The sequence below is a fragment of the Oncorhynchus mykiss genome, chromosome 28 (assembly GCF_013265735.2).
Source record: "Oncorhynchus mykiss isolate Arlee chromosome 28, USDA_OmykA_1.1, whole genome shotgun sequence".
In the NCBI taxonomy this organism is placed as follows: domain Eukaryota; kingdom Metazoa; phylum Chordata; class Actinopteri; order Salmoniformes; family Salmonidae; genus Oncorhynchus; species Oncorhynchus mykiss.
Genome location: NC_048592.1, coordinates 35,128,345 through 35,140,435, shown reverse-complemented (window position 1 = coordinate 35,140,435; position 12,091 = coordinate 35,128,345). Strand labels below are relative to the sequence as shown.

The 12,091-nt window shown below is 42.2% G+C and overlaps 12 non-coding genes across 12 annotated transcripts; 6 read left to right on the top strand and 6 right to left on the bottom strand.

Moving 5' to 3' along the window:
• Positions 1-534: 534 nt before the first annotated feature.
• trnak-uuu lies at positions 535-607 on the bottom strand. Its single transcript has one exon. It is a non-coding gene; the product is annotated as a tRNA-Lys (tRNA).
• Positions 608-775: 168 nt separating this feature from the next.
• Positions 776-847, top strand: trnaw-cca. The gene has a single exon. It is a non-coding gene; the product is annotated as a tRNA-Trp (tRNA).
• A 991-nt stretch (positions 848-1,838) lies between these two features.
• trnak-uuu lies at positions 1,839-1,911 on the bottom strand. Its single transcript has one exon. It is a non-coding gene; the product is annotated as a tRNA-Lys (tRNA).
• Positions 1,912-2,079: 168 nt separating this feature from the next.
• trnaw-cca lies at positions 2,080-2,151 on the top strand. The gene has a single exon. It is a non-coding gene; the product is annotated as a tRNA-Trp (tRNA).
• Positions 2,152-3,142: 991 nt separating this feature from the next.
• Positions 3,143-3,215, bottom strand: trnak-uuu. The gene has a single exon. It is a non-coding gene; the product is annotated as a tRNA-Lys (tRNA).
• Positions 3,216-3,383: 168 nt separating this feature from the next.
• On the top strand, positions 3,384-3,455 carry trnaw-cca. The gene has a single exon. It is a non-coding gene; the product is annotated as a tRNA-Trp (tRNA).
• A 1,246-nt stretch (positions 3,456-4,701) lies between these two features.
• Positions 4,702-4,774, bottom strand: trnak-uuu. The gene has a single exon. It is a non-coding gene; the product is annotated as a tRNA-Lys (tRNA).
• Positions 4,775-4,942: 168 nt separating this feature from the next.
• trnaw-cca lies at positions 4,943-5,014 on the top strand. Its single transcript has one exon. It is a non-coding gene; the product is annotated as a tRNA-Trp (tRNA).
• A 1,246-nt stretch (positions 5,015-6,260) lies between these two features.
• trnak-uuu lies at positions 6,261-6,333 on the bottom strand. Its single transcript has one exon. It is a non-coding gene; the product is annotated as a tRNA-Lys (tRNA).
• Positions 6,334-6,501: 168 nt separating this feature from the next.
• On the top strand, positions 6,502-6,573 carry trnaw-cca. The gene has a single exon. It is a non-coding gene; the product is annotated as a tRNA-Trp (tRNA).
• A 1,002-nt stretch (positions 6,574-7,575) lies between these two features.
• Positions 7,576-7,648, bottom strand: trnak-uuu. The gene has a single exon. It is a non-coding gene; the product is annotated as a tRNA-Lys (tRNA).
• A 161-nt stretch (positions 7,649-7,809) lies between these two features.
• On the top strand, positions 7,810-7,881 carry trnaw-cca. Its single transcript has one exon. It is a non-coding gene; the product is annotated as a tRNA-Trp (tRNA).
• The last annotated feature ends 4,210 nt before the right edge of the window (positions 7,882-12,091 follow it).

Genomic DNA, 12,091 nt, shown 5'->3' with positions numbered 1-12,091 from the left:
TTTCTAATGGGTTAGGATCCAGATTCAACAAACTTTGCCGGTACTATTAGGATGTATTCGTCTGCATGTTTTGACCTCCTTTGAGCCAGTGTATTACTGAACACAATGCGCCAACAAAACAGAGTTTTTGGGATATAAAGAGGGACTTTCTCTGACAAAACAAACCTTTATTGTGGAGCTGGGACTCTTGTGACTGCAACCAGATGAAGATGTTCAAAGGTAAGTGATTCATTTTATCGCTATTTATGACTTTTGTGACTCGTCTACTTGGTTGGAATATGTTTTTGTAAGTGGGGCGCTGTCCTCAGATAATCGCATGGTAGGCTTTCGCAGTAAATCCAATTTGAAATGTGACAAAGCGGCTGGATTAACAAGAAGTTAATCTTTAAACCGATGTATAACACTTGTATTTTTGTGAATGTTTATATTGACTATTTCTATATTTTGAATTTGGCGCTCTGCAATTTCACCGGATGTTGTCGAGGTGGGTTGCTAGCAGAACACCTGCGCCAGAAAAGGTAAACATTAAAGCAACGCCCAAACAGGGACTTGAACCCTGGACCCTCAGATTAAAAGTCTGATGCTCTACCGACTGAGCTATCTGGGCTCTGCATCTGCTTATTTTCAGACACTTAACCTGCCGGGCAGAGGCACGTGCTGATGGTGGTGGTATTGTCAGATGGTTCATTTCCCCAGAGAACCAGGCCTCCATTCCAAATTATACACTCATTAAAATCTGAACTAGGCATCCTCTCCAAAGATGTTAAATGTCAATGACCTCGTGGCGCAATGGTAGCGCGTCTGACTCCAGATCAGAAGGTTGCGTGTTCAACTCACAGCGTGGTCATTGTTTTTATGTGTGCAATCTCTGCCGCCTTTACTCAGTGAATCAGCACAAGTACCAATGTGGCTTTACAGTACTAATCTCGCACAGAAACGAACAAACCGATGCTGCTTTTGATGAAAATTGTCTCTCACAAAAACCTGTCACACTGCAAAATCTTAAATGAAATCATGTGATTGTCAGTCTTCGAACAGGGAGTTTAATGTATGCTTGGGGGCAGTTTTTTGATGCCTGGATGAGAAACGTTCCCAAAGTAAACTGCCTGTTACTCAGGCCCAGAAAATAGGATATGCATATAAATGGTAGATTTGGATAGAACACACTCTACAGTTTCCAGAACTGTTAAAATAATGTCTCTGAGTATAACAGAATTTATATGGCAGGCAAAAACCTGAAGAAAAGTTATCCAGGAGGTGGGATTTTTTTGATGTGGGTAGTTTTCAATTGAATGCCTATTGAGTTTCTAATGGGTTAGGATCCAGATTCAACAAACTTTGCCGGTACTATTAGGATGTATTCGTCTGCATGTTTTGACCTCCTTTGAGCCAGTGTATTACTGAACACAATGCGCCAACAAAACAGAGTTTTTGGGATATAAAGAGGGACTTTCTCTGACAAAACAAACCTTTATTGTGGAGCTGGGACTCTTGTGACTGCAACCAGATGAAGATGTTCAAAGGTAAGTGATTCATTTTATCGCTATTTATGACTTTTGTGACTCGTCTACTTGGTTGGAATATGTTTTTGTAAGTGGGGCGCTGTCCTCAGATAATCGCATGGTAGGCTTTCGCAGTAAATCCAATTTGAAATGTGACAAAGCGGCTGGATTAACAAGAAGTTAATCTTTAAACCGATGTATAACACTTGTATTTTTGTGAATGTTTATATTGACTATTTCTATATTTTGAATTTGGCGCTCTGCAATTTCACCGGATGTTGTCGAGGTGGGTTGCTAGCAGAACACCTGCGCCAGAAAAGGTAAACATTAAAGCAACGCCCAAACAGGGACTTGAACCCTGGACCCTCAGATTAAAAGTCTGATGCTCTACCGACTGAGCTATCTGGGCTCTGCATCTGCTTATTTTCAGACACTTAACCTGCCGGGCAGAGGCACGTGCTGATGGTGGTGGTATTGTCAGATGGTTCATTTCCCCAGAGAACCAGGCCTCCATTCCAAATTATACACTCATTAAAATCTGAACTAGGCATCCTCTCCAAAGATGTTAAATGTCAATGACCTTGTGGCGCAATGGTAGCGCGTCTGACTCCAGATCAGAAGGTTGCGTGTTCAACTCATGTCGTGGTCATTGTTTTTATGTGTGCAATCTCTGCCGCCTTTACTCAGTGAATCAGCACAAGTACCAATGTGGCTTTACAGTACTAATCTCGCACAGAAACGAACAAACCGATGCTGCTTTTGATGAAAATTGTCTCTCACAAAAACCTGTCACACTGCAAAATCTTAAATGAAATCATGTGATTGTCAGTCTTCGAACAGGGAGTTTAATGTATGCTTGGGGGCAGTTTTTTGATGCCTGGATGAGAAACGTTCCCAAAGTAAACTGCCTGTTACTCAGGCCCAGAAACTAGGATATGCATATAAATGGTGGATTTGGATAGAACACACTCTACAGTTTCCAGAACTGTTAAAATAATGTCTCTGAGTATAACAGAACTGATATGGCAGGCAAAAACCTGAAGAAAAGTTATCCAGGAGGTGGGATTTTTTTGATGTGGGTAGTTTTCAATTGAATGCCTATTGAGTTTCTAATGGGTTAGGATCCAGATTCAACAAACTTTGCCGGTACTATTAGGATGTATTCGTCTGCATGTTTTGACCTCCTTTGAGCCAGTGTATTACTGAACACAATGCGCCAACAAAACAGAGTTTTTGGGATATAAAGAGGGACTTTCTCTGACAAAACAAACCTTTATTGTGGAGCTGGGACTCTTGTGACTGCAACCAGATGAAGATGTTCAAAGGTAAGTGATTCATTTTATCGCTATTTATGACTTTTGTGACTCGTCTACTTGGTTGGAATATGTTTTTGTAAGTGGGGCGCTGTCCTCAGATAATCGCATGGTAGGCTTTCGCAGTAAATCCTATTTGAAATGTGACAAAGCGGCTGGATTAACAAGAAGTTAATCTTTAAACCGATGTATAACACTTGTATTTTTGTGAATGTTTATATTGACTATTTCTATATTTTGAATTTGGCGCTCTGCAATTTCACCGGATGTTGTCGAGGTGGGTTGCTAGCAGAACACCTGCGCCAGAAAAGGTAAACATTAAAGCAACGCCCAAACAGGGACTTGAACCCTGGACCCTCAGATTAAAAGTCTGATGCTCTACCGACTGAGCTATCTGGGCTCTGCATCTGCTTATTTTCAGACACTTAACCTGCCGGGCAGAGGCACGTGCTGATGGTGGTGGTATTGTCAGATGGTTCATTTCCCCAGAGAACCAGGCCTCCATTCCAAATTATACACTCATTAAAATCTGAACTAGGCATCCTCTCCAAAGATGTTAAATGTCAATGACCTCGTGGCGCAATGGTAGCGCGTCTGACTCCAGATCAGAAGGTTGCGTGTTCAACTCACGTCGTGGTCATTGTTTTTATGTGTGCAATCTCTGCCGCCTTTACTCAGTGAATCAGCACAAGTACCAATGTGGCTTTACAGTACTAATCTCGCACAGAAACGAACAAACCGATGCTGCTTTTGATGAAAATTGTCTCTCACAAAAACCTGTCACACTGCAAAATCTTAAATGAAATCATGTGATTGTCAGTCTTCGAACAGGGAGTTTAATGTATGCTTGGGGGCAGTTTTTTGATGCCTGGATGAGAAACGTTCCCAAAGTAAACTGCCTGTTACTCAGGCCCAGAAACTAGGATATGCATATAAATGGTAGATTTGGATAGAACACACTCTACAGTTTCCAGAACTGTTAAAATAATGTCTCTGAGTATAACAGAATTTTTATGGCAGGCAAAAACCTGAAGAAAAGTTATCCAGGAGGTGGGATTTTTTTGATGTGGGTAGTTTTCAATTGAATGCCTATTGAGTTTCTAATGGGTTAGGATCCAGATTGCAGTTCCTATGGCTACCACTAGATGTCAACAGTCTTTAGACATTGGTTTAGACTTGTTTTCTGAAAAATGAAGAAGAATGAGACCTTGCTGTCAGTGGACTGAGGAAGCATGCAGTACTGGTTTGCGCGCGTGACAGAGTGCGCGCCCTTCGTTGTTTTTCATTTCTATTGAATACGCAATTGTCCGGTTGAAAATGTATTATTTAGACAATTGACAACGTGAGGATTAATTATGAACATCGTTTGACATGTTTCAACAAACTTTGCCGGTACTATTAGGATGTATTCGTCTGCATGTTTTGACCTCCTTTGAGCCAGTGTATTACTGAACACAATGCGCCAACAAAACAGAGTTTTTGGGATATAAAGAGGGACTTTCTCTGACAAAACAAACCTTTATTGTGGAGCTGGGACTCTTGTGACTGCAACCAGATGAAGATGTTCAAAGGTAAGTGATTCATTTTATCGCTATTTATGACTTTTGTGACTCGTCTACTTGGTTGGAATATGTTTTTGTAAGTGGGGCGCTGTCCTCAGATAATCGCATGGTAGGCTTTCGCAGTAAATCCTATTTGAAATGTGACAACGCGGCTGGATTAACAAGAAGTTCATCTTTAAGCCGATGTATAGCACTTGTATTTTTGTGAATGTTTATATTGACTATTTCTATATTTTGAATTTGGCGCTCTGCAATTTCACCGGATGTTGTCGAGGTGGGTTGCTAGCAGAACACCTGCGCCAGAAAAGGTAAACATTAAAGCAACTCCCAAACAGGGACTTGAACCCTGGACCCTCAGATTAAAAGTCTGATGCTCTACCGACTGAGCTATCTGGGCTCTGCATCTGCTTATTTTCAGACACTTAACCTGCCGGGCAGAGGCACGTGCTGATGGGGGTGGCATTGTCAGATGGTTCATTTCCCCAGAGAACCAGGCCTCCATTCCAAATTATACACTCATTAAAATCTGAACTAGGCATCCTCTCCAAAGATGTTAAATGTCAATGACCTCGTGGCGCAATGGTAGCGCGTCTGACTCCAGATCAGAAGGTTGCGTGTTCAACTCACGTCGTGGTCATGGTTTTTATGTGTGCAATCTCTGCCGCCTTTACTCAGTGAATCAGCACAAGTACCAATGTGGCTTTACAGTACTAATCTCGCACAGAAACGAACAAACCAATGCTGCTTTTGATGAAAATTGTCTCTCACAAAAACCTGTCACACTGCAAAATCCTAAATGAAATCATGTGATTGTCAGTCTTCGAACAGGGAGTTTAATGTATGCTTGGGGGCAGTTTTTTGATGCCTGGATGAGAAACGTTCCCAAAGTAAACTGCCTGTTACTCAGGCCCAGAAACTAGGATATGCATATAAATGGTAGATTTGGATAGAACACACTCTACAGTTTCCAGAACTGTTAAAATAATGTCTCTGAGTATAACAGAATTTTTATGGCAGGCAAAAACCTGAAGAAAAGTTATCCAGGAGGTGGGATTTTTTTGATGTGGGTAGTTTTCAATTGAATGCCTATTGAGTTTCTAATGGGTTAGGATCCAGATTGCAGTTCCTATGGCTACCACTAGATGTCAACAGTCTTTAGACATTGGTTTAGACTTGTTTTCTGAAAAATGAAGAAGAATGAGACCTTGCTGTCAGTGGACTGAGGAAGCATGCAGTACTGGTTTGCGCGCGTGACAGAGTGCGCGCCCTTCGTTGTTTTTCATTTCTATTGAATACGCAATTGTCCGGTTGAAAATGTATTATTTAGACAATTGACAACGTGAGGATTAATTATGAACATCGTTTGACATGTTTCAACAAACTTTGCCGGTACTATTAGGATGTATTCGTCTGCATGTTTTGACCTCCTTTGAGCCAGTGTATTACTGAACACAATGCGCCAACAAAACAGAGTTTTTGGGATATAAAGAGGGACTTTCTCGAACAAAACAAACCTTTATTGTGGAGCTGGGACTCTTGTGACTGCAACCAGATGAAGATGTTCAAAGGTAAGTGATTCATTTTATCGCTATTTATGACTTTTGTGACTCGTCTACTTGGTTGGAATATGTTTTTGTAAGTGGGGCGCTGTCCTCAGATAATCGCATGGTAGGCTTTCGCAGTAAATCCTATTTGAAATGTGACAAAGCGGCTGGATTAACAAGAAGTTCATCTTTAAGCCGATGTATAGCACTTGTATTTTTGTGAATGTTTATATTGACTATTTCTATATTTTGAATTTGGCGCTCTGCAATTTCACCGGATGTTGTCGAGGTGGGTTGCTAGCAGAACACCTGCGCCAGAAAAGGTAAACATTAAAGCAACGCCCAAACAGGGACTTGAACCCTGGACCCTCAGATTAAAAGTCTGATGCTCTACCGACTGAGCTATCTGGGCTCTGCATCTGCTTATTTTCAGACACTTAACCTGCCGGGCAGAGGCACGTGCTGATGGTGGTGGCATTGTCAGATGGTTCATTTCCCCAGAGAACCAGGCCTCCATTCCAAATTATACACTCATTAAAATCTGAACTAGGCATCCTCTCCAAAGATGTTAAATGTCAATGACCTCGTGGCGCAATGGTAGCGCGTCTGACTCCAGATCAGAAGGTTGCGTGTTCAACTCACGTCGTGGTCATGGTTTTTATGTGTGCAATCTCTGCCGCCTTTACTCAGTGAATCAGCACAAGTACCAATGTGGCTTTACAGTACTAATCTCTAACAAACCAATGCTGCTTTTGATGAAAATGGTCTCTCACAAAAACCTGTCACACTGCAAAATCCTAAATGAAATCATGTGATTGTCAGTCTTCGAACAGGGAGTTTAATGTATGCTTGGGGGCAGTTTTTTGATGCCTGGATGAGAAATGTTCCCAAAGTAAACTGCCTGTTACTCAGGCCCAGAAACTAGGATATGCATATAAATGGTATATTTGGATAGAACACACTCTACAGTTTCCAGAACTGTTAAAATAATGTCTATGAGTATAACAGAACTGATATGGCAGGGAAAAACCTGAAGAAAAGTTATCCAGGAGGTGGGATTTTTTTGATGTGGGTAGTTTTCAATTGAATGCCTATTGAGTTTCTAATGGGTTAGGATCCAGATTCAACAAACTTTGCCGGTACTATTAGGATGTATTCGTCTGCATGTTTTGACCTCCTTTGAGCCAGTGTATTACTGAACACAATGCGCCAACAAAACAGAGTTTTTGGGATATAAAGAGGGACTTTCTCTGACAAAACAAAACTTTATTGTGGAGCTGGGACTCTTGTGACTGCAACCAGATGAAGATGTTCAAAGGTAAGTGATTCATTTTATCGCTATTTATGACTTTTGTGACTCGTCTACTTGGTTGGAATATGTTTTTGTAAGTGGGGCGCTGTCCTCAGATAATCGCATGGTAGGCTTTCGCAGTAAATCCTATTTGAAATGTGACAAAGCGGCTGGATTAACAAGAAGTTAATCTTTAAACCGATGGCGCAGGTGTTCTGCTAGCAACCCACCACTTGTATTTTTGTGAATGTTTATATTGACTATTTCTATATTTCGAATTTGGCGCTCTGCAATTTCACCGGATGTTGTCGAGGTGGGTTGCTAGCAGAACACCTGCGCCAGAAAAGGTAAACATTAAAGCAACGCCCAAACAGCGACTTGAACCCTGGACCCTCAGATTAAAAGTCTGATGCTCTACCGACTGAGCTATCTGGGCTCTGCAGCTGCTTATTTTCATACACTTAACCTGCCGGGCAGAGGCACGTGCTGATGGGGGTGGCATTGTCAGATGGTTCATTTCCCCAGAGAACCAGGCCTCCATTCCAAATTATACACTCATTAAACTAGGCATCCTCTCCAAAGATGTTAAATGCCAATAACCTCGTGGCGCAATGGTAGCGTGTCTGACTCCAGATCAGAAGGTTGCGTGTTCAACTCACGTCGTGGTCATGGTTTTTATGTGTGCAATCTCTGCCGCCTTTACTCAGTGAATCAGCACAAGTACTGTGGCTTTATGTGGCTTTACAGTACTAATCTCGCACGGAAACGAACAAACCAATGCTGCTTTTGATGACAATTGTCTGTCATAAAAACCTGGCACACTGCAAAATCCTAAATGAAATCATGTGATTGTCATTCTTCTAACAGGGAGTTTAATGTATGGCTTATGGGCAGTTTTTTGACGTCTGGATGAGAAACGTGCCCAAAGTAAACTGCCTGTTACTCAGGCCCAGAAACTAGGATATGCATATAAATGATTGATTTGGATAGAACACACTCTAAAGTTTCCAAAACTGTTAACATGACGTCTCTGAGTATAATAGAACCGATATGGCAGGTGAAAACCTGAGGAAAACTTATCCAGGAGGTGGGATTTTTTTGATCTGGGTTGTTTTCAATTGAATGCCTATTGAGTTTTTAATGGGTTAGGACCCAGATTGCAGTTCCTATGGCTACCACAAGATGTCAACATTCTTTAGACATTGTTTCAGGCTTGTTTTCCGAAAAATGAAGAAGAATGAGACCTTGCTGTCAGTGGACTGAGGAAGCATGCAGTGCTGGTTTCCCCTCATGACAAAGTGCGCGCCCTTAGGCATCCTCTCCAAAGATGTTACACGTCAAAGACCTCGTGGCGCAATGGTAGCGCGTCTGACTCCAGATCACACAGTTGCGTGTTCAAACATGTTGTGGTCAGGGTATTCATATGTGCAATCCCTGCCGTCTTTACTCAATGAATCAGCACAAGTTCCAATGTGGCTTTACAGTACTAGTCTTGCACAAAAACAAACAATACAGTGAAATACTTACTTACAGTCTAACCAATAGTGTGAGAAAAAGGTGTGTGTAAGTGAAGAACTAAAGAGATGTAAGAGTAGCAAGGCAATATACAGACACCTGTTAGTCAGGCTGATTGAGGTAGTATGTAGATGTAGGTTTTGTTAAAGTGACTATGCATATATAATGAACAGAGAGTAGCAGAAGTGTAAAAAGAGGGGTTGGCGGATGGTGGGACACAATGCATATACAGTGCCTTGCGAAAGTATTCTGCCCCCTTGAACTTTGCGACCTTTTGCCACATTTCAGGCTTCAAACAAATTTTGCACGCCCAATTTTTCAGTTTTTGATTTGTTAAAAAAGTTTGAAATATCCAATAAATGTCGTTCCACTTCATGATTGTGTCCCACTTGTTGTTGATTCTTCACAAAAAAATACAGTTTTATATCTTTATGTTTGAAGCCTGAAATGTGGCAAAAGGTCGCAAACTTCAAGGGGGCCGAATACTTTCGCAAGGCACTGTAGCCTGGTTAGCTAATGTTCGGGAGCACTGGTTGGTCTGTCAATTGAGGTAGTATGTACATGAATTTATAGTTAAAGTGACTATGCATATAAGATAAACAGAGAGTTGCAGCAGCGTAAAATACTGGGTTGGCATAGTGGGGGGCACACAATGCAAATTATCCAGGTAACCATCTGGTTACCTGTTCAGGAGTCTTATGGCTTGTGGGTAAAAACTGTTGAGAAGCCTTTTTGTCCTAGACTTGGCACTCCGGTACCGCTTGCCATGCGGTAGTAGAGAGAACAGTCTATGACTGGGGTGGCTGGGGTCTTAGACAATTTTTAGGGCCTTCCTCTGACACCGCCTGGTGTAGAGGTCCTGGATGGCAGGCAGCTTTGCCCCAGTGATGTACTGGGCCGTGTGCACTACCCTCTGAAGTGCCTTGCTGTCGGAGGCCGAGCAATTGCCGTACCAGGCAGTGATGCAACATGTCAGGATGCTCTCGATGTTGCAGCTGTTGCAGCTGTAGAACCTTTTGAGGATCTCAGGACCCATGCCAAATCTTTTTAGTTTCCTGACACGACTGTCTTGGTGTGTTTGGACCATTCTAGTTTGTTGTTGATATGGACACCATGGAATTTGAAGCTCTCAACTTGCTCCATTACAGCCTGTCGATGAGAATGGGGGCGTGCTCGATGCTCCTTTTCCTGTAGTCCACAATCATCCCCTTTAGTCTTGGTTACGTTGAGGTATAGTTTGTTATTCTGGCACAACCCGGCCAGGTGTCTGACCTCCTCCCTATAGGCTGTCTCGTCGTTGTCGGTGATCAGGCCTACTACCACTGTTGTGTCGTCAGCAAACTTAATGATGGCCATACGACTCCTGAACAGGTAACCAAATGGTTACCCGGACTATTTGCATTGTGTGCCCCCCCCCCCCCCCCCCCCCGCCAACACAGTCTTTTTTTTTCTTATATGCATAGTCACTTTAACTATATGTTCATGTACATACTACCTCAATACTACCTGTTGTTCTGCCCCTGAACAGGCAGTTAATCCACTGTTCCTAGGCCGTCATTGAAAATAAGAATTTGTTCTTAACTGACTTGCCTAGTTAAATAGTTAAATAAAGGTAAAAATAAATAAATTAAATTAAATGGGCCTGACCAACCAGTGCTCCCGCCCATTGGATAACAGGGCTATATGCATTGTGTCCACACACACATACCTTTTTCTTTTTTTCTTTTTTCCCCCCGCACCATTGGTTAGAGCCTGTAAGTAAGCATTTCACTGTAAGGTCTACAGGTGTTGTATTCAGCGCACGTGACAAATAAACTTTGATTTGATTTGATTTGGTCAAAAGGACTCTGTGAGGATTAGAAGACTGGTCAAAAGGACTCTGTGAGGATTAGAAGACTAGTCAAAAGGACTCTGTGGGGATTAGAAGACTGGTCAAAAGGACTCTGTGGGGATTAGAAGACTGGTCAAAAGGACTCTGTGAGGATTAGAAGACTAGTCAAAAGGACTCTGTGGGGATTAGAAGACTGGTCAAAAGGACTCTGTGGGGATTAGAAGACTGGTCAAAAGGACTCTGTGAGGATTAGAAGACTGGTCAAAAGGACTCTGTGGGGATTAGAAGACTGGTCAAAAGGACTCTGTGGGGATTAGAAGACTGGTCAAAAGGACTCTGTGAGGATTAGAAGACTGGTCAAAAGGACTCTTTGAGGATTAGAAGACTGGTCAAAAGGACTCTGTGGGGATTAGAAGACTGGTCAAAAGGACTCTGTGAGGATTAGAAGACTGGTCAAAAGGACTCTGTGAAGATTATAAAATTGGTCCATCATGGGCATATCGCTAAATACTAGATTGAGATTTCAAGTTAGGATTGTGCTCATGTTGTATTTGGCATTGTCCTTTGTGAAAAATTCTATGAACACATTGATAATTTCAGATAAAAAAATCAGAATGACATTTTATAACCGATACTTGAATGCCACAGTGATAGGTCTGATACTTGTCTGATCAGCAGTGCAACAATATGGGACATGCTGAAGGTCAAAGCCACGGAGAATAGCTTTTAAGAACAGTCCTATTGTCAATTAATTGTAGCCTAGTCTCGTTACAGCCTTAGTAGCTGGTTTAGTTCTTGGTGCTGAGATTGTAGTCGCACAACCTACTGGATTCCATGGAAGCCACACAAGTGAAGGTGTAGTCAGGACAAAAGATGGAAAGATAACATACGGAACAGGGTTCTAGAAAACCCTGGATCACCTTTGGGGCTGCAGTCTCTCCAATCTCAGGCTTTGGAGAGTCAATTCTTCCATATCTTTGCTGCCATATATCTACAGTGACACATTGCAGAGTTACAACATTCTTGTGTGTGTGTGTGTGTGTGTGTGTCTGTTTGCATGTGTGTGCGTGTGCATGCGTGCGTGTGTGTGTGTTTACGTGTGTGTGTGTGTGCATGTGCGTGTCTGTGTGTGCGTATTTCTGTTTGCGTGTGTGTGCGTGTGCATGCGTGCGTGTGTGTGTGTTTACGTGTGTGTGTGTGTGCATGTGCGTGTCTGTGTGTGCGTATTTCTGTTTGCGTGTGTGTGCGATCGATGTTGGATGGTGTTTTCAGACAGTAATAGAAAACATAGCTTTATACAGGCTGATTGGTATAACCAACCTTAAATGGAACGTTAGGACTGACCTTTTTTGACCGGGTCTGTTTTTATTGATGCAATATGCCGCCATTTTTCCGAACTGTAATGCAAAGTGCTTCATCCTAGCGTGACCTGATTGTAGGTAACGACATGAGATGCTGTGTTTCCATTGATAACATCTGGTGAAAACACTGTGGAATAACCTCTCCAGCTGTGTGATTCTGTCTGTCGCACAC